Consider the following 27290-nt stretch of genomic DNA (forward strand, 5'->3'; position numbering starts at 1 on the left):
CTCTGACCTCTGAAAGTAAATATTCTGGAGGGCTCGTCTGGCTTCATGGGAAAGGGGCAGGACCAGATCACTCAGTGCCCTCTGCCATGGGAATACCAAGCAGGGAGGGAATGGGAGATAAAGCAGAGGCAGGGTGACGTGAGCAATGCGTCTGACAGAAATAACCCCTGCCCCAAGCCCGTCAGAGCCCAACGTTAAAACCTGCTAAATAAACTACAAGTGCACCCTCTTTCTCTGCCCCTAACCCACTCGCATTCTGTCTCTGTCTCTCTCAAAAATAAACATTAAAAAAAAAATTTTAACTACAAGTATAAAATTAAAGTCACTTGTCTAGCCCCTTAACGTAAGTTGTTGCTGAACATAGAGAAGTAGAGGGCCAGGAAGTCACTAGGGTGCCCAGCAATCAGCTGGCCTCGCTCACTCCTTTTACGTGAGTCACTTCCTGCCCCAGCATAACCTTGACAGCAAGCTGTCAATGCTGGATCTGTGACCTCGAGGGTGTGTTGTACATCCGGAAAGGAGCCTTGGCCCAGGGAGTCTGGCTAGGCAAGGGCTCACAAAACTGACCAAAGCAGAACTATTGATTTTCACAAAACTGACCAAATCAAACAAAGCCAAAGGGAGTGTTTTCCAAACAACACTGATCTTGTGGTCTTGTGAAGTCCAAAGATTAACAAAATACTAAGAAGGCAAACAAATGCAGGTGGTTGGGAAGTGGGAAAGAAAACTCAGACTGGTTTTGTTCTAGGAGCAGACTTGACAGATTCAGGTTCTTTGTGAATATATCTGGAATGAAGCAAAAGCCCAGATTTAACACTGGTTAAATCGTTACCTTCACAAATTTGAAAAGCGTAGGCTAGCTGGGAGAGTCATCATGCCCATTAACTAGCCCTGTCACGTGGCTCTGGGCTGGGCACTGCTCTGCATGCCTCAGGACTCCATGCAACTCAGGCCAGGATTTACACCTTGACCCTGACCAGAATACAGGGTTACTGACTTCAAAGTCTAGAGCTCACACACCCTCCAACCCAGCATCCCTACTTCTAGGAAGGGATTTCTGAGAAAAACTGGCACCAGGTGCAAAGTCCCATCTGTGAGGCTGTAGCCATGTTTATTAACTGGAGAAACGGAGACAGCGTGAATGCCCGTTAGTAAAGGACAGATTGAATAAAGTAAGGCGCATTCATGGCATACCTTGCAGTTGTTCCAAAAGAGGGGATGGGATCTGTAAGTGCTGAGATAGGGGATTATTCACAACGCACAAAGTGGGAACAACAAACTGCAGAATGATATGTAGTGTGTTTCCATTGTTCAAGCGTGTACATTGTCAAAAAGAAAACCAAGGCCCAAAATGGAGTCACTTACACAAGGCCACGCCACCAGCCGGGGGTGGGGGTGGGGGGGGGGACTTAATGACTAACCTAAATGCAGTTTAAACCTCCCCCAGAAAGTAGTCTTAACCAGTCAGTCAGGAATTTTCTGGTCAGCACTAATGAGATAATCTGTTACAAGGGCCTCTTGGTCCTACTCCTCCACTCTCCCCAAAGAAAGAAGGTAAAATAATCTGCAGGTAATACCCCCACTCTTCCCAAGGGACAATGGCTTTGCCTGAAGCAATTTTTTCTTTTCTTTTGCTAACAACTTCCCTGCCCTACCCTCCTTCCTATAGAAACCTTCCATTTTGTACAGTTCCTTGGAGCATCTCTCTACCTGCTAAATGAGATGCTGACCCGTTGAATTTAATTTTTTAACAACATACATGTGTATACACTTAAATGCCCAGTGATGCATTGAAAAAGATTCCACAGGATATGTGCCAAAGTGAATGCAATGAAGGTGTATGGGGGGGGGGGGGGGGGGGGAGGGAAGCACTTTTTTTTTTTTTTTTAGTTTATACACTCCTGGATTGTTAAGAACTCTCATTGTTAAAAATGAGATTTTGTGATTTGAAAGTATTTATGTAAATATATATAAATATATAAAATAAACCGGAGCCCCTGGGCATCTCTATTCCTCTTTTGCTGAATCAGAAGATCCCAATTACTAGGAAAGGAAACACGGCCTGGAGAAGTGAAGACACCACTTTCTTCAGAAGTGTGTAAGATATTTCTCCCTCCTTTAGCTGACACATCAGGCCAGATTTGTATTCAGTTCCGATCCATCAGAAATGATGAGGGAGCCTGAGGCAGGCTGAGGGGCAAAGCACACGCTAGGACCCCCACCCCCACCCCGCCCCCACCCAGGTGGGACATGTATGATATTTCTTGGACACTCCAGGCTACCCCAAACCTGGAAAGGACAACAAAACAAATGGTTAAACTGGTAAGAGTCTCCACCAGTTTGCCAGAAAAAGGCAATCCCATCATAGCCTAAAGTCCAGGAACTCCCTACTGTCTTAATGTTCATGCTTTACTGGAGGGAAAAACAACCTTAGCTTGACAATAAATAACTAGGCTTCCAGTAAGTCTTTTGCATGTAGAAGTCTCTTTGGGAAACTCCCTCTCAGACTTTATCTCCCCCAACTCCATTAAACAGTCAACACCCCCCCCCCACACACACACACACACATAACCCCAGTGCAACTCTTCCTGCCAACGGGTCCTGTCCCCATGCTTTACTAAAATCACCTTTCTGCACCAACAACATCTTCAAGAATTCTTGAAGAATTCTTGGCAGTCGGCTTCAGATCCCACGAACCCCCCATCACCCGAAAACTTCATCAAAAAATAATAATTATTTTTTTAATTAAGAGAGAGAAAGAGAGTGAGCAGGAAAGGGGCAGAAAGAAAGGGAGAGAGAGAATCTTAAGCAGACTCCATGCTGACTGAGCCCCGACATGGGATTCGATCCCACGACCCTGGGATCGTGACCTGAGCCAAAATCAAGAGTCGTACAACTCAACTGACTGAGCCACCCAGGGGCCCCAACAGTTAATTTTTGAAGCAAGATTCTCATTAGCAGAAACACAAAACAGGAACTGTAAAGCAAATCCACATGGTTTGAAAGCCAGCCCGGCCCAGCCCGAACAGGCTCCATCTAAGTCTGTGGCCAGTATCAGGCACTGACAGCCAACAGCTTAACTGGCCAAAGTCTCAGGGGTATGTCTTTCCAACTCCACCCACCTGGTCTACACCCATTTCTGAATATATCCTTTATCTCTAATTCATCCTTCCCTTGCTTCCAAATGGATGGGAAGCAGTTCCCAAATAGTTAAGGCAGTAAAGCTATTAACATAGGAATTGTGATACAGATATGGTAAGAATGAGGAAAAAGTAAAAAGGTCATTTTAAGTATAAACTCCTAATACTTATTTAATTTTGGGTTGAAGCATATTTAATTTTGGGTTGATATACACTAGGGCTCCTTAAGATCTGTACTGTATAACCAAGGAATATAACAATCAGGAAAATAATCCAGAAGGAGAGCACTACATTCTCCACTTCTACTGACTCAGTAAATAAATCTGAATTCAACAAGCTTCCCCATGCTCTTCAGAGGACACTAGCCTTTTTCTAAGCCTTTGTCTTAATTCTCATATAAGTCTAATCGATCTTCTGGCACATACCTAGCTTGTTGACACAGCAGCTTAACAATCCTCGATAACCAGCTCAAAAGGCAGCATGGAAGTGTTTAGTGCTCATACTTAGAGCCATTCACATCTGGATTCAAATCCCAACCATTCCACTCATGGCTGTGTGACCTTGGCTGAGTTACTTAACTTCTCTGGTCCTCCATTTTCTTACAGGGGGCAAAGAAAGGATTCTTAATAGTGCTGGTTTCGTAGGATGAGAATTAAATCACATAATGACTTACTGCACTTACCAAGTATGCAATAAAAGTTAAGTGTGACCAATGGCTGAATTCTTGGCACCTTTTCTTCAAAATCTAAGAACGATGGAAGATGCAAAAAATTGTATATTTTCAATAAAAAGTTCAATTGGATGGCTGCATATGCATGTATATGTCCCGGAGCAGAGAGAGAAAAGCAAAACTTGCCATTCACAAAGGATGCACAAGCCCACTGCATCTTTAGCTATAAAAAATATCCATGTAAAACTATAAACACTGCAGCAAAAATCAATGGCCAAACAGAATATGGTACTGGTACAGAAAATACGCATTAGCCTAGCTATTCGTGATTGACTGTCACAAGAAATAGAAACGGAGATGTGATCTAACAATACTGTGTCTTAAAATCCTAGTCTATTACAAATGCTTCCAAGGCAGCCCCCTTATGAATGTGATTTCACACCAACAGCTCTGTATGAGCCGAATTTCCCACATCTTAGGTGCCAAGGACAGTTGGCCTGGTTGAAGACCAGCAATAAATCTCCCTTTAGGCTTCCATTTTCCAAGTTAAGTATCCTCAGGTATTCAGTGGCTCTTGATAACCAGGATAAAAAAAGATGTAAACAGGTACCTTTTCAGAGTCTCCAAATGAGCAGAAAACACAGATAGTAATAAAAATAGCTACCACTTCTGAATGTCAACCAAGTGCTGGCATTGTGCTGAGTATATTATGTGCACTGCCCCGTTTAATTCCTAAAATCACCCATTTTATAGATGAAGAGGTCAAGGCTTAGAGAGGTGAAGCAGCTTGCTCAAGGTCACCAACTTGTCCAGGGGCAACACTGGAATCCAAACCTACCTGCCTAGTTAATCACTACTCACTTTTCAGATCTCGGTTCCACTCGCACCAACTCCCTCCAGCAAAGTCAGATCCCCCACTTCCCTTGCATCATTGTCTTCCTCTGAAATTCTGATCACAGTGATATTTGTACCCTTATTTGTGTCAATACTGAATTAATGTCTGTCTCCCCACCAAACTGTAAGCTCAGGGATAGCACAGCTCCTCGCTGTGCTTGTTGACTTAGGGTCCCTGACCTCCTACCCCAGTACCATGCACTGATTGTGCAAAAAAGTGGGGAAAAACAGTATTTAGAAATCAGCCAGCCGCTTGGGCACTGCACCAAGCACAGGCAGTTCAGTGTCCGTCCGTGTGTGGGCACCACAATGCCACCTGCCCATTCTGAGGGACAAGATAACTGGAAGAACTGGAATAAGCAGAACTGGAGGATCTCAAGCACAAAACCTCCCAGGGGTGAGACATGGTTTTATCTTCTCATCTGAAAGAGGGCAGTACAAGAGATGGACTCTTCATCAACCCAATTAAGATATTATTAATAATAAATCAGGGGCACCTGGGTGGCTCAGTCGGTTAAGCGTCCGACTTCAGCTCAGGTTGTGACCTCATGGTCCACGGGTTCAAACCCCATGTTGGGCTCTGTGCTGACAGCTCGGAGCCTGGAGCCAGCTTCGGTTTCTGTGTCTCCCTCTCTCTGTCCCACCCCTGCTTGCTCTCTCTCTCTCTCAAAAATAAATAAAAACATTTAAAATAATAATAATAATAATAAATCATGCTTCTGATTCATTGTGGTCAACTCTTTCCACTGCATATGGCTTAATTCTGTTTTGACACTTCTTTAATTAAATTTTTAAAGATTTTGCTTTTAAGTAATCTCTGTACTCAATGTGGGGCTCAAACTCACAACCTTGAGATCAAGAGTCTCATGCTCCAGCCAGGCGTCCCCTCTGTTTTCTTGCCCCCCCATTCTAATCTGCATTCTATTCCCTTCCTTGAATATCTTTTTTCTCAAATACTTGAAGCAGCATCACATCCCATTCATAGGCTAGTTTCTTAACACTCAGCTACGAAACCAAAAGCAACTGGAAATAAAGGAAACCATATACAAAACAAAAAGCAGTTATTGAATCTCAGCATTTCTTTGTAAGGCACTGTCACAAGGAAAATCCCAATGGTTTGAGAGTAAAATTTTTTTGTCTTTTTTTAAGTAGGCTCCACGCCCAACATGGGGCTCAAACTCACGACCCCAAGATCAAGAGTCGCGTGCTTTACCGACTGAGCCAGCCAGGCACCCTTGAGCAAAATCTTTTAAGCAAATCATATAGCACCATCCCATATTATACTCCATTCATAATATTAAAATGTTAAATGGTAGAAGCATTAAGTCCTTCACGAGACTCAAAAACACATCCAGAGCAAGCTATTCTAGTCCAATAAGATAAAAAAGGAGTAACTTTTTTAAAGAGAAAATTACATTTGCTGCCTGTCAAAAAATCAGGTTTTTTAAGGGCTCAGGATCTGATTATCAGTCTGATGATAGTTCTAGCTTTGTAATGTTTTTTAGTTTTATATCACAGGTGAACGCTGAGCTTTAAGAGTATGGAAGAGGTGGAGACAATCCGGAGAGGGGGTTTTGTTACATAAATGCTCAGGAAAAAGGGGGAAAAGGTTAACTTAGTCCCACTGGTTTAGCAGAGCCCCAAATTCATGAAAGGTCTACATGATCTAACCCTTTTTTAACATGCAATCTTACCCTATGATCCAGCAACTACATTACCAGGTATTTTCCCAAAGGATACAAAAATACACCCTGATGCTTATAGCAGCATTATCAACAATAGCCAAACTACAGAGAGAGCTCAAATGTCCACTGACTGATGAATGGATAGAGAAGATGTGGTACATACATACTACGGAATATTACTCATCCATCAAAAGGAATGAAATCTTGCCATTAGCAATGAAATGGATGAAGCTAGAATGTATTATGCTAAGCAAAATAAGTCAATCAGAGAAAGACAAACGTCATATGATTTCATTCATATGTGGAATTTAAGAAACAAAACAGATGAACACGTGGGTCAGCAAAAAAAAGAGAGAGAGAAACAAATCACAAAAGATTCTTAATGATAGAGAACAAACTGAGGGTTGATGGAGGGAGGGAGGTGAGAGATGGGCTAGATGGCTGATGGGCATTAAGGAGGGCACTTGTTGGGATGAGCACTGAGTGTTGTTTCTAAGGGATGAATCACCGAAGTCTACTCCTGAAGCCAATATTGCACTGTATGCTGACTAAAATGTAAATAAATTTAAAAGAAAAAAACACGCAATCTTTACAGGTATAGAATTCCCCCGAATATTCTTTTCAGAGAGCCACAGGTACAGCAGGTTCTCCGGGCCTGGCAGAACAACCAACCGTGAAGAGCCCAGTTATGCAATGTCTTAGTCAAAGAAAGTGCTGCCTGTGAGGGAAACAACAGCCCTGAGGAGACAAAACACCAGTGTACAAGTTCTAACACCATCCAGTATCTACTAGAAGGACCAATTCTAGAGAGCTGCTGTGTGATATGTACTTATCGTTAACAATACTGCATGGCAGTGGCACCTGGGTGGCTCAGTTGGTTGAGTGGCCGACTTTAGCTCGGGTCATGATCTCGCAGTCCGTGAGTTCAAGCCCCACGTCGGGCTCTGTGCTGGCAGCTCAGAGCCTGGAGCCTGCTTTGGAGTCTGTGTCTCCCTCTCTCTCTGCCCCTCCCCTGCTTGTGCTCTATCTCTCAAAAATAAATAAATGTTAAAAAAAAAAAGTTTTTAAAACAATACTGTGTAGCATACTTAAAAATCTGTTAAGAGGGTAGATCTCATATTAAGTGTTCTTACTACAATAAAAAAAAATGATCAGGTATCTGCTAAGTGGTTTTCTAGTTAGCCACACATGAAGGCTGAGAGAGAGAAACTGCAGGGTCCCCAAAATGCCCCAAGCATGGAGGTTCTTCGCGCCTCTTCTGTGTACGTGCGCATGCACACACACACACACACACACACACACAACTAGCTTCTTCCTCCTTTTGCCAGTTAACTTCTACATCTTGATTCCTATGTGTGCTTCACGTATCTTTTTAATATAAATACTAGGCCCTTTCCCAAGATGCAGCACGGTGTATAAAAGAAGAAACAGAGGGGCGCCTGGGTGGCTCAGTCGGTTAAGTGTCTGCCTTCCGCTCAGGTCATGATCTCACGGTTCGTGGGTTCGAGCCCCGCGTCGGGCTCTGTGCTGACAGCTCGGAGCCTGGAGCCTGCTTCGGATTCTGTGTCTCCCTCCCTCTCTGCCCGTCCCCTGCTCGCTCGTGTGTGTGTGTGTGTGTGTGTGTGTGTGTGTGTGTGTGTGTGTGCGCGCGCGCACGCGCACTCGCTCACTCTCTCGGTCAAAAATAAATAAACATTAAAAAAAAAAAAAAAAAGAGGTTCTGTTCCCAAGTGTGCTACTACCTGGGAGTAGACTCAGTCCAAGCCAGTTTCCTCAGCAGAGGAAGGGATGAAAAACTACAATCCTGATCTCAAGGGCCCAGCACAAGCCCTAACATGACAGTTTTAAGAACTATGTGTAGCCTCTGCTCTGAATCAAGTAACCCACAGCCAGACTCACGCACGACCATTGGCATCTGGAGCTTCCTCAGAATCTAATTTTAAGCAACTCAAACTTCTTTATCACAACAGTCTTAAATCTCCAGTGACCCCTCCTGGCAACTATCATGAAGTCAACAGTGACCAAAGCTTCTGTCATTTGCTGCAGAGGCCAAGATCCTCTTTCCTTTCCTGCACACAGGACTGGGAAGCAGCCCTGCGTCCAGAGGGCACACCTGTGCACTCACCTACCAGGCAGTGAGAAGGCGGTGAAGGGCAAGGCCAGGCGCCCATACAAACACCGCCCAAATGCCAGCTGAAAGCCCCGGCAGAGGAAAGAGAACCTCCACGGCATGATTAAGGGAAAGGAAGAGCAAAGCACTCTCAGACGTTTCCCAACCCATCATGCTATCACCCAGAAACCCAGGAGACCTTGAGCCCAAACTGCCGAGTTACTAGAAGGCCTCCACCTTGGTAAACCAAAGGCTGCCATTTACAATCACAGCTTGGCCAGGGTGCCTGGGGGGCTCAGTCGGTTGAGTAACTAACTTCAGCTCAGGTCATGATCTCATGGTTCGTAGGTTCAAGCCCCATGTCGGGCTCTGTCCTGAATGCTTGCTTGGAGCCTGGAGCCTGCTTCAGATTCTGTGCCTCCTTCTCTCTCTGCTCCTCCCCCGCTTGTGCTCTGTCTCACTCCGTCTCTCAAAAATAAACAAATGTAAAAAAATAAAAAATGAAAAAAAAACAAACAAAAAACCAATCACAGCTTGGCCCCATCACGGACATTACCATGTACCCATAAGCTGTGAATACATATGCTTTTGTCTCTTGTTTGTGATCTGTCCCCACAAAAGTAGAGCAGGCATCGCATCTGTTCTATCACTAATGTATACCTGCTGCTTGGCACAGTATCAGCCACGATGTCGGTACTCGATGACTATGGAACGGATGAGTGAATGAACAAATGGATGAATGATATCCTAGTCACAACAGTCCTCTGAGGCGGGGCAAGTATTACGGTCTCTGTTTCTCAGATAAGAAGAGACACCTAATGGAGGTGATGACTTATCCAAGGACAGGCAGGCCTGGGCATTTCCTCACATGATCATAATAAATCCACTCATTAGCCCCTACCTGTCCCTTTGCACAAGTTCACTCACTTATCAGATAATGTAGTAGAGAAGAGGCCTTGGAAGACTGACACTCCAGCTTGTAAATTCTTAGGAGACAAAAGCAGGAGTGAGAGGAGGGGCAGAAGGATGAGATAAGCCAAGAGCACAGAGTTGGGGAGGTGAGGGGGGATGGGGAGGAAGGCCAGGCAGGAATCCTGTATTTCAGGGACAGCTCCCTGAGAGGCCCTGGGCATCCCCGAGTCAGCAAGAGGAATCTGAGCAGCTATGAGGAAAGAGGGATTTCCAAAAGGCAGAGGTTGAACACACAGAACACAAGGACTAGGCAGTCGGGTCTGGAAAATCCAGATTCCCATTTCTGCTTACAATGCTGCACCTCAGGATCATTCTCTCCAAGAACTCTGAAGGTTCTGGTGGCTCATCTGTGCAAGAACCAGCCCTACATGTTGAGAAGACACAGACCCCAAATGGCCAGAAGAGAGCTGGCTTCTCAAAGGCAACAGGGATAGGCCCACACTCACCACCGGGCCCAGCCATCAGCCTGTGGGGACTTGCTAAAGCCACACAGCTCAGGTCTCTGCTCCTTTGTCTGTGGGGACACAGAAGAGGCTGAAAACTGGCTTTGAAGAAGCAGGTGACTCTGAGCATCTACACACATGACAGCCAGCTACAGATCCCACAGTGTTCTCTAGAGACACGGAATCCTGGTGATCCAGTACTGACAAGACACCAGGTGGTGGCCCCGAATCCAAATCCTGCAGGGTGGCCCTGGTAGCAGAGAGGAGAATAAAGAGTGACCATCTTGGTTAGAGGTCAGGCTGCTCAGAGTGAAGGGATGGAGTAGAGGTGAGTGGGAAGAAGACTCTGGAGTCAGGGCTCAAAAACCACACCTGCCTCCCCTCTTAGAGAAACCTGATCAGCACCCTCGCTGAACTCATTGTCATCCTACCTGCTGAAACCTCTAGGGCACTAAGTGGATGTCCTTGCATCCAACTTCCAAGGCCACCATCATCTGGCTCCATGGTCTGAAACAGTCTTAGTTTCTGCTCCTTCTTCCCACCGGCGATCCCACCATTCAACTGAGAGCCTTCCTCTCCCCAGCTGTGGGCTCGGTGTCCCCAGATGCTCCATCACGTCTCTCTGCCTATCTCTGCCCTACCCATCCATTAGGGCAAAATATCAAAAGCGTACACCTCCACAGCCCTTAGAATGGCCAGAAACTACTCCGAGCACTCGACACACGTTAACTTATTGACTTTGCACAACAGCCTTTCGAAGAGGCGTTATTAAGTATCCCTACTTTACAGATGAGAAAACTGAGGCACAGAGAGATTGACTTTCTCCAGGCCCCATAAATAAGAAGAGGCAGAGCCAATATTCAAACCCACAATCCGCACCAAAGTCCCTCCTCCCAATCAGCAAGCCACACTGCCTCTCACGGCACAACTCACCTGCACCTCTTCCCCAAGCCTTCCCTGGCTCCTTCGTGGACAGCTCCTTGCAAATCTTCATGCCACTTTCCATGTTTGCTTGGCATGGTAATTGACTAGATTCTTGTCTTCTCTTCCCTCCTAAACTCGAAAGCCCGTGAGAGCAAAGCTTCGGGGCTATTTCTACATCATCTTTGCACACATTTCCTATAGCTGCTATAACAAACTGCCATCAATTTCGTGGCTTAAAACAACACAAAATTATTGTACAGCTGTATAAATCGGAAATCCAACACTGATCTCTCTCGGCTAAAATCAAGGCATCTACAGGGCTGGAGGCTTTAAGGGAGAGACTGCTCCCTTGCCTTTTCCAGCTTCTAGAGGCCGCCAGGATTCCTGGGCTCCTGGCCCTCTTCTCCATCTTCAAAGCCAGCAACATATCATCTCTCTGACCCTTGTTCTGGGGGCGCATCTCCCCCTGACCATGGCCAAGAAAGTTCTCTGCCTGTAGGGATCCATGTGATTCGACTGGGCCTACGTAGAAAACCCAGGATAATCTCATCTCCAGGGCCTTAATTTAATCACATCCACCCTTGAATACAAGGAAACATTCACAGCTTGTGGGGATGAGAACATGGACCTTTTGGGGGGCCATTATTCTACCACAAGCTTTGTATATACACTTCGAACACAGTGTTCCCCTGACTAGCGGAGAACCGAATCTCCATCAGAAATCAGCTGCACCAGCCCCTGAATGTTTGATCAGATGGTCCTTCCACTGGCCTCTGACTGTGGTGTACATTAGTCTCGTGTCCCCAAAGTGGCCAACAGCTCTTTGAAGAGTGTCCTCCCTTTTCATAGCCCCAAACTCTGACAGTGGTGAACACATAAAGACGTTTAATAACCTGGGGATCAAACACAATGCTGAATCTATACGTAGGTTCAATCCCTACCTCAACGACAGTTTTATGTTCTATTTTTTGTTTCATATTTATTAATTTTTAAAACATAACTTATTTCAAAATATAAAATACACGAAAGAGTATAGAATAAAAACTCTCCCTCTTTTCCCTACCTCTTCATCATTTTTAATATAACTTCCAGAGATATTTTATGCATATGCGAGTACATACACATATGATCCCCGCCCCCCCGCTTCCTTTTCTGTAAATCGTAGACTCACATATGGTCCTTCCTACACTTCACTCTGTACTTAACAATACACACTGCTCCACAGATATTCATAGACCATTCTTGTTCTCTTTTTGTGGCTGTGTACTACTCCACTGTGCAAATGTCTCCTAATTCATGTTCACCAGCTTGCACGGATAGGCACTCTTGCTGTTAGAAACAGTGAATCCCGTGAATTTATCTGAAGGATAAATTTCTGCACATGGAATTTCTGAGTCAAGCAAGACCATGTGAATTTTCCACTCTGACAAATACCAGCAAGACAGCCTCTATAGGAAACTAATACACATTCTTCAAGCGAGTATGTGAGTTCTGTTTTCCCACAGCCTCCCTAACATGGATGGTTTTCAAAATGTTTTTCTCTTTGTGAATCCCAGACAGGTGAAATGTTGTAAATTTCAGTGCAATTTAATTAGAATTTAAAAAATTATTTGTGAGGTCAGCATTTTTATATGATTAGGAGCCACTAAGTTATTTTCTATGAATTGTTTGCTCATATCCTTTGACCATTTTCCTATAGTATTCTTGCTCTTTTCCTTATTGATTTGTAGGAGTTCTCTATGTATTAGGAAAATTAATCCTTAATACATAACATGAAATACAAATATATTTTTCTGGTTTGTAAACTTTTTTTTTTTTTTTTTTTTTTTTTTTGCTTATGGGGTTTTGCTATGCTAATTGTTTTTAGGTAATGAATTTTATCAGTCATTTCCTTTATGGCTTTTAAGTTTTGCCCCATATTTACAAAGCCTACTCCTAAGTGTAAAGTTATAAAAATATTCTCCTTTAAATTATTCCAGAAACCAATCATCTGTAAGCAGTGAAAAGTTACCTTCTATGTCATAAATTATATCGGGGCCATAAGTGCTATTGGCCATAATGTACACAAACAGAGTTTAAGTTATTTGGGGATTTTGTTTGTTTGGTTTTTTTTTAAGAGAGAGAGAGAAAGAGAGAGAAAGCAAGAGAGCATGAGCAGGGGAGAGGGGGAGGGAGGGGGAGAGACAGAGAGAGAGAGAGATTGAGAGAGACAGAGAGAGAGAGAGAGAGAGAGAGAGAGAGAATATCCCAAGCAGGCATCAAGCAGGCTTGATCCCATGATCCTGGGATAGTGACCTGATGAGCCAAAATCAAGTCAGATGTTCAACCAACTGAGCCACCAGGTGCCCCCAGAATTTAAGCTTTTGAAAGTTAACTTTTATTTTCTGATGTTCTGACGTTTATAAAAGCACTGTCCCATGACAGTTGGTGAGGCAGGCAACTTACGTGTCTCATTTTACACAAGAGGATACCAATACCCAGAGAGGACAAATGGCCACTGAAAGCCACACTCTGTGGTGCAGACTCAAACTGAGGCTCCTAAATGCCAGAAGCTCTTCTCTCCTCTCCCTTCGACCGCCTCTCCTAACACAAGGACAACATCCACGTGCATTGAATCTTAAAGGACCTCTCCAAAGTCATTTCTAAATAATTTCAAAAGAAAGTGAAAAGTAACTTTTCTATTCAAAAACAGTTAGGTATTGAAGTGGGTCACACAGCGATCCAATTAAACAGTGACTCATCCTCAAATGCCCAAGCCAATGTTCTCACCAGTTGACAGAATTCCATGTCCTATAGTGTGCCTATATAACCTCACACATTTAATTGAAAAATAAGGGATGTAAAAGTTCCCAGATCCCATGGCTTCTGAGTGGATCCTGAAGAACAGTGCTTCTCCATTTGGGGAAGGGGAGAAGGAGGTACATCCCAATCACAGAGGGCTCTTTTCAAATCGCACAGACCCGAGACTTCCCCATCACCAACCCCTCGACAGCCCACCCCAGAAGGTCACTGCCTGCTCCCTCAAGTGTACTGGTGACAATTTTTGAAAACCACTGTTTCAGAGGACAAAGTCTATATCTGCACAACCCCTGTAAAGCACAGCGCTCTGGTTCTCTGACCAACCTCTTGGCTCAACTCTGCACACTCATGGTGCCTAGTTGCCCTACAGGTCAATTCTGAAACTCCCACCTCAGTCCCTTTGCGCCTCTTGTTCCCTCTAAAGCCCCTCCCACCCCGACCTCCCCACCTAACCCACCATGGAGGCTCCTTCCCATCCTGCAGCTCTTGGTTTCAATGCTACCTCCTCAGAGGAGCCTCCCCTGATCACCCACTAAAGCAAACTCCCCCCAGTAATGTTCTACCCTTTTATTTTCTCTTTAGAATTTATCACAATCTGTATTGTTTTATCTATTAATCTATTTTGTTGTTTATTATCTGTCCTCTCAAAGGTCCCACAAGGACAGGGACCTTGTCCAAATCATTCAGGCTTTATAACAGCACTTAGCAGAGTGCCTGGCATGTAGTAAGTGCCCAATAAATATCGGGTCAATTAAATTTGACTGCATTACTCCCAACTAATTTTCTCCATGTCTGCACCACCGTCAAGTTTCTAAGCGGCCTAACCACGCGGGCTGAGAGGAGGGGCATACAAACACTTCACCTGCCTCTCCTCCCAGCCCTCTCCCTTCTCACTCATGGTCGTTAATCATTCACCTTGGAAGAAAAGAAAGCTTTCAGCCAGCAACAGCCTAGAGGGGACTATCTGAGCCACCCAGGTCTTCCTCTGTCGTTTTCTATCTTTCCTCCTGACCTAACTCCACTGGACTGTAAAAGAGGAGAATGGGGAATAATGTTACAGTTATGCCACTGATAATCAGAAACTGTAATCAAAATAAAAAATAGCAGACTGCTAACCATGTGTCAGACACTGAAGAGCTTGTAAGATGAATTATCTCATCTAATCCCCAAGACGGCCAAGTATCATTACTCGCATTTTACAAATAAGGAAACCACGCCCAAGGTCGTGTAGCTAGTAAGTGAAGGAGCCAGGATCCAAAGCCAGGTAACCAGGGGCCTCCTTACTCACCACACGGGACCCACTATGTCCAGCATGGCACCTGCACTACCTCCTTAGAAATAAATGCTTAAAAGACGGCAACCGATACACTGGCTCATTAATGTCTCAAATGCTTTAGGAGGTGAGCTGGGGGCAGAGTCCTGTCTGTATATGAACCTGGGAAAGCCTGCAGCCAAACATCTAGATGTGACTTTCTCCTCAGAAAGAAAGAATACTGAGAGAGGTGTGCTGCATTCACATGACAGACCTCTTTAGTGTCACTGGCAATAAAGGACCCTCTAAGCATTACGGGGGACAAGGACAAGTCAATTCAATATGTAATCACTAAGCCTCTGCTGTCTGATTGTTACAGGTCTGGTCCTGGTGACGGGTATTTTTTTAAATGGTTAAGTAACACTTTCTCACTTCCACGGCCTAAAGATGCCCAGGCACAGATATGAGACACTCCGCTTGTAATGCAGAACTCACTGTGTGTCACTCTCCCCCCCCCCCCAAAATAGCACTGACAACAAGGCCACAGGAAGAATGGAGAGGCAGAGGCTTCACGGAGAAGACAGGGAGTGAGGAGGCCTCGATGCTCGCATCAGGACAAGCACAGAAAACGGGACCAGGTGATTAAGCAGCAGTACCACGTTCGGAGAGCCAGGAATCTGGCCCCCTAGGAGTGGAAGAGCTGTGTTGGCAGAATACTGTAAGGAGGCAAGTCTAGAAGGGCTCCAAAGGGCATCTAGGATGGGGAAGTCCCTGCATGATAAGAGGAGGATTTGATGGGGCTCTGGGGTGGCTAAGTCGGTTGAGCTTTTGCTTTCACCTCAGGTCATGAGTTCAAGCCCTGTGTCGGGCTCTATGCTGAGTGTACAGCCTGTTTAGGATTCTCTCTCTCTCTCCCTCTGCCTCTTGCTCTCTCTCTCTAAAATAAATTTAAAAAATTTTTTTAGATTATATATTTAAAAAAGAGGAGGAATTTGAACTTCGATCCTGCTGGAAGGCAGGGATGACTGAGTAAGTTGCCATGATATGATAGCAACAACTCATGCGAGGATGGGGTGGAGGATGGATTGACCGGGAGAGAAATTAAAGGCCATGAGCTTCATCAGGGGGCTGCTTGGACACTCCAGCCAGCAGAAAACATCACAGACCCAAGGTGGGCTGGGGGGATGGAAAAGCACTAGAAAATAACAAGAAGCAGAACACAGAGGGTGTTGGGTGCAGTGAAACTATTCTGTAGGATTCTCTAATGGTGGACACGTGTCTGACTTGTGTCAAAACCCATAGAGTGTACAACACCGTGAGTGAACCTTAATGTCAAGTGTGGACTCTGGGTGATGATGGAGGAGGGGATGCAGACAGTATATAGAATCTCTCTGTGCTTTCCCTGAATTCTGCTGTGAACCTAAAACTGCTCTAAAAAAACACACAAAATCTATTTAAAAATATATATATCATGAAAAAAACTTGGACAAGAGCATGATGGAGAAAAGGGAGTCAGTGATGACTCACCAATCAGGTGACCGGAAAAAAGACTGTGGTCACTGGCAGAATGAAGAAGTTGGAAAGGTGTGGGGGTGGGCGGAGGGCGCTGTTTTGAGAGCTAAGAGAGAAAGATGAGGTCGGGTGGGAATAAGCTGGGATGATGTAGGACATCCACACAAAACAATCTTGTTTTGGAGAACAGGTTGGCAGTGAGATAAGAAAAGGGTACAGGGATGCAAATTAGAGACAGAAGTGAGCACTAAATGTTCCTCTTTAGTACCAGTGATAAATTCTCTTTCAAAAGGAAAAGCATTACAACACACTGGAAATGACAATCTTTCCGCGAGCTCGCAGCCTCTGTTGCAAAGAACTGCAACTAGGGAGGCAATTTCAGTTACTTGTGAGAAGAGCAACACAAGGAACTGTGACCTACTGGTCAAGTTCAAATCTGTCCAAAGTGACATCAGTCCAGATAGGAAGAACTCGCAAGTTAAAATGAGGGACAAGCAAGAAGGGAGATTTCATGTTTGAGCAAGATTTCACTTCTGACTTTCCCTAAGAGGAGTAGGAAGGACACAGTGAATGGGAAAACAGTGGAGCTGTTCAATGCCAAGCAGCCTGTGAATTCTCATTCTGCCCTTTGCCAGGAGAAAGTAACCTTTCTGTGCCTCAGTTTCCTCATCTGTAAAAACAGGACACCTGCCTACTTCGTGGATCTGCTGCAAAGACTGAAGGAACAAACATGGAGGCAGATGCCAAGGATTTGCTGTGTCAGCCGCTGTCCCTGTTCATTACGGTCCTAGACTTCTCCAAGACCCCTAAGAAAAATGCTGAAGTCTCCCTCAATATCACAGAGCACCTGTGCCTTTAAAAAATGTTCTTTAAAAAAAAAATGTTCAAGTATCTGTTTTGTCAGATGAAACAGTAATATTTACAGAAGCAGAAAATCTTAGATCTTTATACGGCTCTGAAACTCAGCCCACGTGTGTGAAATGCATACCTGGGCCATTGCCTGCAGTAAATCATTTACCCGGGGATGTCCAATGCCCAACTTTGATCCAAGAAGGTGAAGATAAGCCACATAGAAAGTCCTTTTCAAGTGGGTAAAATACCAAAGTTATTATTCCTTAAATTACTTGCCAAAGCACTGACTGTAATCCAAGGGCATTTTGGCATGTTTGTTTACCGACTCGGTTTAGCAAAGTTCTCAAAACAGAGGTCAGTTTTTCAAGGCTTCTCAACTGTCAGGGAAATGAGCTGACTAGGAAAAAACCAGCATCTAGTCTGCACCTCCTTGTAAATCACTGCATTGATTTCCTGGCATAGGAGCTTTCATGCGTGTTTGAGCGGGAGCCCAGATTCTCAGGGTCTGATCATCCATAGATAGCTGACAAAAAGTCTCTGTGTCTCCTGCTGAGATACCAGAACCCAGAGCTATGGTAACACCATCTCCCAACCCAGCTGGTGACCCCGGAATGCTGTGAGGACGACTGCCTTCTCCCCTTTTCCCCCTTCTCCCCAGCTCTTCCAAATGCCACTCTACAATAAGGAGAGCTGCTATGTCAATAAGAAAGGGGAAGAGGGGTGCCTGGGTGGCTCAGTTGGTTAAGCATCTGACTTTGGCTCAGGTTATGATCTTGCGGTTCATGGGTTCAAGCCGCACATAGGGCTCTGTGCTGACAGTTCAGAGCCTGGAGCCTGCTTCAGAGTCTGTGTCTCCCTCTCTCTCTGCCCCTCTCCAGCTCATGCTCTGTCTCTGTCTCTCAAACATTAAAAAAAAAAAACAAAAAAAACAACTTTTAATTTAAAAAAAAGGGGGGAAGAAAATTATCACCTAATAGAAAATTCTCTTCTTTACGTGTTTATATTTCTAATTTCTAAGAAGCACAGGTCTCCAATATACAAAGCCCCTTGTTGTGCTCTGCACTTTGAACTGTTTGGGTTTATAAGTCTGAGGAAAGAACTGGGAAGAATCCAGAGTCATGGAGGGAAAAGACTGGAGCTCAGAGGAAAATGAGGAGGGAGGGAGGGAAGGACTAAGAGGCAGAGGGAAGGACACACAAGATGGCAGGTCAGGGGCCCCACCAGCTGACCTCCCACTAACCTAGTTAAGTCCACTGACCCAGCAAAGCACATGGTGGCAGACTGCTCTATCAGCATGTCAGGGCTGACACCAATGTAAAACAGAGAGAGCAGGTGAGCCTTTCTCCCACTTGCACCCCAGGGAATTAGCAGAAAACCTGGGAAAACTGTGGAATTCCCTGGACTATGGCTGGTGGGTTCTCCCCGAGGTTTATTAGTTCTCTAAGGAACAGGAGGCCCCCAGGTGCCACCTTGGTTAAAAGAGAATGGGCCTTTCTTCCCCACACTAATTAAACAGTCTGATTTTACTACATAACATCTAATCACCACAGGAATGCACCAAAAGGCAAAGAATGGACATCCACCCCGACTTTGCTCGCACTCCACAGGTCTTACATGGCCCCCAAGTTCTAACAAGAAAAGGTGGTAAACTGGGAGGGAAAGCAACAAGCCCTAGTCAACAATGCGGGCGTGCCTCCCCAGATGCACCCCACTTCTTTGAAACCAGTCCCCAAAAAGGTCAAGCTCGTATAGTGTGACCCTAGCCCGACCCTCCCCCACCCACCCCACATTCATGGCCCTGCCATGAGTCTCAGCCATCTGCAGGGACAATCCAGTCCACACCATGGGGCTGGCAAATCCAGGAGACCACACGTTTCAATGTATGTTCTTAAAAAGATTACTCTGGCTGATTTAGGAAACTGGATCCGAGGGGAGCCGAGTGGAACGAGAGGTGTGATCAGGCGCTGATATGAATGTGTGTGGCAGCAGCCTGAGCTAAGGGGGGGGAGCTGGGGTAGGGGGTGGAGCATAGACAGATGGGAAAATGAACCGAGACCTTGAGCCGGCTGGGAGGTGGGGTGGAGAAATGGCTCCCGGTGCTAGCCTGGACACACGAATGGACGGCAGTAATGATTTCTTCAGATGGGCAAGGGAGGAGGACGGGTTGGGTGAGAGTGGGGAGCAGAGGAAGAATCACCAAGAAGTTAAAGAATCTCCAGTTTCTGGGCCGCCATCTGCACAGACACCTCTGCGGACCTGTACTGCATTTTGCATTCACAATGCTGCGTTCTTTTTCGTAAAGAGGACCCCACACCGCTTGAGTGTCAGGCCCCGCAAAACTGGGGAGGGGAGGGTCAATAATGTTGGGCAAGTTCACTTAAAATGTCCTTGACACATCCAAGGAGTCAGATTTGATGTTAACTACATAATCCTGGGGCTCACGAGAGAGCCAGCCATCTGCATCAAGGAATTAATGGTTCAAAGTATCAGAAACAAATTAAACCAGCTTGTCCAGTGTTTGTCATTGCATCTGGATCACGTGGGAATCAAAACACAGAATCCCAGGTCTCATCCCAGACCTACTGCATGAGAATATTTCAAAGTAAGGCCCAGAAATCTGCTTTAACAAATTTCCCAGAGAATTCTAATGCACAAAAACATTTGAAAACCACAGATATATGGAGAGAGTGTGGAGAAATAAAAGAGGATCAGGGGGCACCTGGGTGGCTCAGTCGGCTAGGCGTCCGACTTTGGCTCAGGTCATGATCTCACAGTCCGTGAGTTCGAGCCCTGAGTCAGGCTCTGTGCTGCCAGCTCAGAGCCTGGAGCCTGCTTCTGATTCTGTGTGTCCCTCTCTCTGGTCCTCCCCTGCTCATGCTCTGTCTCTGTCTCAAAAATAAAAACATTAAAAAAAATTTATAAAATAAATAAATAAATAAAAAATAAAAGAGGATCAGGACAGGCCAAGGAGCCACCAAATGGAGGGGTCAGCGGGAGAGTGGAAGAACAGAGAAGGCAACAAATCACTTATCTGATTATTAACAAAGTTAAACATTTGTGTGTGTGTGTGTGTGTGTGTGTGTGTGTGTGTGTGTGTGTGAATTACCTGTTAATAGCCTTTACCTGTATTTTTATTGGATTATTTTCTTTTCTCTATTGACTTTGAAAACTCCATGCCTTTTTAGATATTGCAACTATTTGCTTTGCTAATCTGTCATCTGCCTTTCAACTTTGTTTACGACATCTTTTTTCTTATATTAGTATGTTTATGAAGTTAAATCAGTATTTTCCTTTATGCCTTCTGAGTATTAAAGTTGGCAAGGTCTTTCCTACTCCAAAGTTATTTTTGAAAACCATCACATGTATGTATGTTTTAATGTCTATAATTTGTTTCTGACATATAATCTTTACTCTAAATGGAATGTGCTTTTATGAATGGTATGAGGCAACCATCTCAACAGACTTAACTGTAGTTGATTTTATGTTACTTTCAATTCCTGTCTTCACAATGGAACCATTTCTGGACTCCCCATCCCTGGTCCATGATATATTTTGAAATCTGGCTGGACGGTACATTTCAAAATGTATTACCTATTAGGACAAATCTATTCTTCCAGGTAAGCTTTATCAATTTGTAAAAATGAAGCAAAGTTAAAGGACTGGCCTAAACTAATAAAGATCTCATGACCTTTCAGTCTTGCTTAGTCACTGGAGCATCAGCCTTTGGCCAGGAGGTGGCCTGACTTCCTAGTGACTCACACACTACACAGAATTCTCAGACATCATGGAATTTAGATCGAATTTACACACGTCTCAGCAAAACATTTTCTAACACTACAATTCTACCAAGAGGACTCAATGGCCTCCTTGCGACTCAATCGGTGCATGTTATGACTCTTTCCTCACCTTCTCCCCCATTTTTATGCTCCTGCTCATACCTTTCAGAGTTGTTGATGCCCATCCTGAATCACAGTAAAGGGGTTCAGTTTACAACATGATATGCCAAAAGATGCTGTATTTTGATAGGCACTTCCAGGAAGCTTTGCGGGCCCCACACACTGTGGCAGCCTATCAGGTGAGGAGTGAGTCTTTTGACATCTCATAATTTATTCACCTGGCACCACTTATTCCAAAGGGAAACATGGGAGTGCGATGGAAAGAAGACAAGACCAGGAAACCCGAGTTTTGGTCCCCTTTCTACTCCTAATTAGCAGTGTCGTTCAGATTAAGTTATTCTGCCTTTCCACTGGGTCTCCATTGCCCCATTTGTAAAATGAGATGTTGGGAATAGAACAGTCATTTCTAACCTTTCTTTCCGCCACGGGTGACCCTTTAAGAATCGGAAGTAAGCTGTGGATTCTCTCCTCCAGAATAATGCACTTTTGCACATGAGTATAAAATCAGACATTTTCAGGGGGTTCACAGATCCCCAAAAGCCTATCTCTGTATTCCTAGGATCAAGATCTCTGAGACCTACCACACACTGTTAAAAATACCAGAGAATACCATAAACGTATATAGAATCACAAAACCTTACGCAAAGTTGAATCTTTGCAGAACTAAAAGCATCTCCTCTGCAGATAACTGGGAGGAGGAAGTAGTTACTTAGGGAAGAATAAATCAAAGTGCCAATAAGACTTGCCTTTGACTGAGGCCTGGCTCAGCCCTTTCCGTACATTCACGGGGGACTGGGTGAGAGCACCCATTCCAGAGCCAGGCTGCCCAGGTCAAATGTTGTCTCCATCATTTACTAGTTGTCTGCCCTGGGCTCTGAACCACAGTTTCTCCATCTACAACCAAAAAAAAAGAAGGATGTGGGGCGCCTGGGTGGTGCAGTTGGTTAAGCGACCGAATGACTCTTGGTTTTAGCTCAGGCCATGATCTCATGGTTTCGGAGTTGGAGCCCCACATCGGGCCCCACATAGGGCTGATGGTGTGAAGCCTGCTTGGGATTCTGTCTCTCCTTCTCTCTGCCCCTCTCCTGCTTGTGTTCTATCTCTCTCTCTTAAATAAAACTTAAAAAAAAAAAGAAGTGTGAGGGGGTAGAAAGGACTGTTAATATATACATAGAGTATTTGAAAAAGGGCCTGGCCTACAGGAAGCCCAAAATTATTATTAGCTATTATAGAAAGGTGGGATACATTTGCTGAGTGGTTAAAACTGTGAGCTGTGAAGTTTAAGGAAGTCTTAAATACCTTGATGCCTTAGTTTCCCCAGAGGTATATGTGCTGCCGAAGCGAGCACAGTTTCCCCAGAGGTAAATTGGATCGGATTCGTAAATTTGTTGTGAGGATTAAGGAGACTGTCACATAAAAACTCTCTCACAATGCTTAGCACATCGTAAGTGCTCAAGAAATGTCAGCTGTTGTTATTTACAATTCTGGGACGCAAGGATTACCATTGTTTTTTTTTTGTTTTAATTTCTGAATAAAGGATAAGTCAGACAGGTTAAGTGCCCCCACTGACAGTACCTCAGCTAGCAAATGACTGTGCCAAGACTTCAACGTGGGTGAGACTGAGACCATAATCTGTAACCACTACCCCGTACTATCTTTTATTTGAACAGAGCTAAGAGAGCATAAATGCTGATTCATAGTTACTGCGTTAACCAAGAGAAAGAAAGAGGTAGGTGCTAACAGTCTAAAATTTGGGATATTCTCCATGGAAGTCAGCCCTGACTTGGCAAAAAGCTCTTCTTTGCCACTCTTAGAAATGAAAAACTACAGACGCTGGACTCCCATCTCAACCAGTTCTAAGCCTTTTGCAAACTTGGTTGTTAAACCACAGCAGTGACACCAAAAGAGGGAAAAAAAAAAAAAAGAGGCCATTTCACAAACTAGTTTAACTAACAAAGTGAACCCTTTAAAATGAAAGCAGAGACCCTAAGGCTGAAAGAAGATACTTAAGAGTGCTCCAAAGCCACGGAAAACTGTGTCTAGGACACAATCCTCAGCCGTTAATGAATACATTTTTATTTAGAAAAGAATGACAATTCAGATCTATTTTTTGGATACCATGCTCCAGGAGGCCTTCCCCTAAAGTAAAATAAGAGGAAGTTCTCACCACAGCCCAGAGTGGTGGGGAGAGAAGTGGAGTGCCAGTCAAGAGACCCCCTGGTGTGGAGCACCGTCACCTGAGCACGCCCCCACTCTTTCAACACCAATTTGCTCACCAATGAACCGGGTAACTGGTAAGGTCGGAACTGAGAATGAAATACTCCGGCTGAAGAAAACAGGACGCTGAGTTAAATACAAGCCAGGGCTTGTAATCACGTTTTTCACATCTTCCCCTATTTACTTCTAAATGTAGTTTATTTTTGTACCTTTATCCAAACACCCCCAGTAATCAACCTGAAATCTACCATTCCTTAGAATAAAAATGGCCTTAGGAACAGCCATCCCTGGAAGTGATGGCAGAAATGGCAGGAGTGCTCACCTCACGTTCCTGGTACCTCCCGGACACGGATGGAGGAGCCGGTGGGTTCTCACTGGCTCTCTCCCGGGCGTCCACCTTACGCCGCGGCCCAGTTCACCCGTCTCCCCCCCCCCCGCCCCCCCCCGTCGGGAGTTCTGCATTCCAAGCCCGCCCCTGCCCCCCTCCACGTCCCCAGAGGGTCAGAGTCAGAAGCCCACTGGAATCTAGGCCTGTTTCTGCTTCCATCCGGCTGAAGGACTCCCCTCCCCGGGCCTTAGTTTCCCCGTCCTTAAAATGAAAGGTTTGAAGGAGATCACGTGAGAGCCTCGTTCCTGCTCTAAATTTCTAATTCCATCATTCTTACAAGAAAACGTTTCCTGCAGAAATAGACGCCTTTCCTTTCAAGCAGGGCACGTTGCCCTGCGTCCCCGTGACCATTCCCCTCGATAATCTCACAGAAGTATGATGCATCAGAACTGAAAAACAGGCTGTTGCTTTCCGGTGGTACCAAACCCGGTCACCAGTCAACGTGGATTTTCTCTCGGGCCTCTTCCCTCAATCCCGCAATCCCACGAAAACCTCTGCCTACCCTTCCCAATTTCTAAACTCAAACCTACCGTTTCATGGGTTAAAACAAAAACAAAAACACCCAAACCCGGCCTGGAGTAAGGTGCTACAGCACTTTTTTGGGCATCCAGGATTCTATCTCCGCCCCACCCTCTAGCCGGGGTATCTCTTTAGCCATATACCCCTGTATCGATACGTAATACGCTCCATGCCCTCCCCTGGCAAAGAAGCCGACCATTTCTTCCTCCCCTGCACATCCCGGCTGGAAAGGTGGCAGCTCCCCGCTCCAATCCCGGGAGACCCAAGCTCTTCCCGGCCCGCAGGGAACGGCACCTGGGCGCATGGGCCCCTCAGGAAAAGAAAAGGGTGGCCGGCTCGCCCACGGCCGCGATCCCCACCCCGGCGGCGCGAGGAGGCCTCCCCCGCAGGGCTCCTGTCACTTACGGATGGTTCCTCCGGGCAGGGCCAAGCCGGCGGGCTGGCTGGCAGGCGACGGAGTTTGCTGACTCAAAGGCACAGCGGCGGCGGCGGCGAGCGCCCAGGAGCGTACCCGAGCGCAGCCCCGCGCGCCCCGCGCACGTAGCGGCCCGCGCCCGCGCTCGGCTCCCGCAGACCTCGTGGGGCCGCCGGGCCTCCCGCTTCCGCCGCCCCGGGGCGCCACCGCACCGCCCAGCCCAGGTGCAGCCTGGCGCCGTCCGGGAGCCCCGCCCTCCCGCCCGCGGAAGATGAGACGCACCCTCGGCCCGCTGGGCTGCAGCGAACGGTGCCGCCGCCCGGGTGCGCCGCGGCGCCCCGGAGCCCGCGTTCTCTTTCCCGAGTCCGCCAAACCCGGCTGGGGAGGCAATACCCGCGTTTGCCGGGGCTCTAAAGCTGAAGGTGTGCAAGCGGCATCCTTTGGAATCACCACCTGAAAGCCACCTGGAGTTTGCCAATCCTGCCCCCTTAGTGATGGAAGGATTGATGAATGGGGAGAGAGGGGATAGATAGCGTGACCGACAAAAAAGGTAAATTGTTCATGGTAGAATCTAGGCGGTGGGCACATGGAGTGTTTGCTGTAAAATTCTTTCAACTTTGCTGTATGTTTGAAATTTTTCTGCCAAGGGGCCTGAATCCTTTCCCAATGACACCTTGGGCTACGCCTGACCCACCTGTTTGCACGGAAAACCCCAGGGTTCGCTGAAGCAGCTGCTAGATGACTACAGGCCAGAATAATAAACGTAGCCTTATACTTCATTTTCCCAGCACGAAATTTCCCGTTAGAGGCAGCCAGCTGCAGATTATCATTCAGGGCCTTTCCAGGCCCACCTGAAAATGTGCCTGTCTTTGGGGCGTCTGGGTGGCTCAGTTGGCTAGGCGACCCACTCCGGCTGGGGTCATGATCTAGCAGTTTGTGAGTTTGAGCCCTGCGTTGGGCTCTGTGCTTATAGCTCAGAGCCTGGAGCCTGCTTCGGATTCTGTGTCTCCCTCTCTCTGCCCCTCCCCTGCTCACCCTCTGTGTCTCTGTCTCTCAATAATAAATAAACGTTAAAAAAAAAAAAAAGGAAAAACTGTGCCTGTCTATCCTCCACACCTAAACTAACTTTGCATAACAAAACTTCCAAGTCTACAAGGTAGTGTCTTAACATCTTGGATCCTGAACTTAAAGCTCTGAATCTTAAAGCTACTGGTGTTAAAATTTAACAGAATCAAATTTTAAAGATCTTATTGGCTTTATTCAACTATTCGTGAATCTGGCAGCATCCCATGTAGCAGACAGAAAGGAGCTCTGAGGAGCTGGACAATGTGAAAGATTTTATAGGCAGAAGGGAGCAGAACAAGTAATACTAGGAAAAAGCAGGTTGGTTGTGGCCAGGTTATTTTCCTGGAGGGTTTAGCAGGAGTATATCACGCAGATTACCCAGTCTGTGCTGACCAGGTTTTTCCTGACTGACTGGTTTAAGAGTCCATTTCTGGAAGATCCTGAAACTGTAATGAAGTCTTAGTTTGGTAAGGTAGGGCCCATTTTCAGCCTGTTGTCTTGTTTTTAATATTACTATTTAATCTCTTAAAACTGCACCCAAGTCATAATACACAAGTGATGTAAACACGATCACTTTTGAAAATCAAATTAAAGTTTATTTTTCAAATCTTGTTCTTTTGCTCCACAAAGAAAGAATTGAATGGAAAACAAAATGCTGCATATGTCTAAGATCCCAAGAGATTCTGGAAAATTAAAATCTTTCTAAATTTATTATTGTCAAAGCACAACCTTATAACTGTAGACAGAGCAGAAAAAAAAAAAAAAAAAAAAACTTTGGAGAGTCTATAGGAGGTCATTTAAATATCTGTTAGGATTATGGCCCTAACAAAGAGGAAGACTATGGAAAGAATTCAGAATAGAATGACGCAATAATGAGGTATTTCAATGCATTCCGTGGATGTAGCATCTGGGTGGTGTTACCAACTTAAGAATTATAATGTGTAGCCTGAATCTAGGGGAATAAGCTAGGTGATTGCCACTTTTTTAGGTTCTGACTTTTTGTTACAGCATCAGTAGGCAGGTAAAAAAAACTAGGACTTTCTGGTGCTTAAAAAATCCTAGCCAGCTGAGAAAGTCACCATAAAACTGCTTTAAAAGAAAAAATTTTTTTATATATTTTAGAGAGAGAACGAGAGTGAGTGGGGGAGTGACATACAGAGAAGGAGAGAGAGAGAATCCCAAGCAGGCTCTGCGTTGTCAACGGGGAGCGTGACACGGGGCTCGAACCCACAGACTGTGAGGTCATGACCTGAGCTGAAGTCAAGATTCTGACGCTTAACCAACTGAACCATCCAGGTGCCCCCATAAAATTGCTGTTAAGAAGAAATTCTTTTAACCGTCCAATCTGGCCTCAATAGTTACGAGGGCCCGGTTAACTGAGTTTAAACCCTAGCTTTATTACCTCTCATTATGCGATCTTGGGAAAATAATTTAAACTTTCTGGGCCTCATTTTCCCATTTGAAAAAGGAGGATGGTAAGATTAGCACCAGCCACATATGGTTGTTGTGGGGGTTAAGTGAAATAACCCAGGTATGG

General features: G+C 45.4%; 1 protein-coding gene across 3 annotated transcripts in view; it reads right to left on the reverse strand.

Moving 5' to 3' along the window:
- Nucleotides 1–24902, reverse strand: part of SNX10 (sorting nexin 10) — a 74424-nt gene extending 49522 nt beyond the window's left edge. Inside the window, exon 1 of one of the 3 annotated variants that reach the window (XM_058724774.1) lies at nt 24679–24902. The gene's annotated coding sequence lies outside the window, so the exon portion shown is untranslated. Of the gene's footprint in view, nt 1–9917; nt 9939–24632; nt 24655–24678 lie in introns of those variants that run through there. The other 2 variants (XM_058724779.1, XM_058724777.1) reach the window with 2 other exon arrangements.
- Nucleotides 24903–27290: the final 2388 nt, after the last annotated feature.

Source organism: Neofelis nebulosa, chromosome 4, assembly GCF_028018385.1.
Source record: "Neofelis nebulosa isolate mNeoNeb1 chromosome 4, mNeoNeb1.pri, whole genome shotgun sequence".
In the NCBI taxonomy this organism is placed as follows: Eukaryota; Metazoa; Chordata; class Mammalia; order Carnivora; family Felidae; genus Neofelis; species Neofelis nebulosa.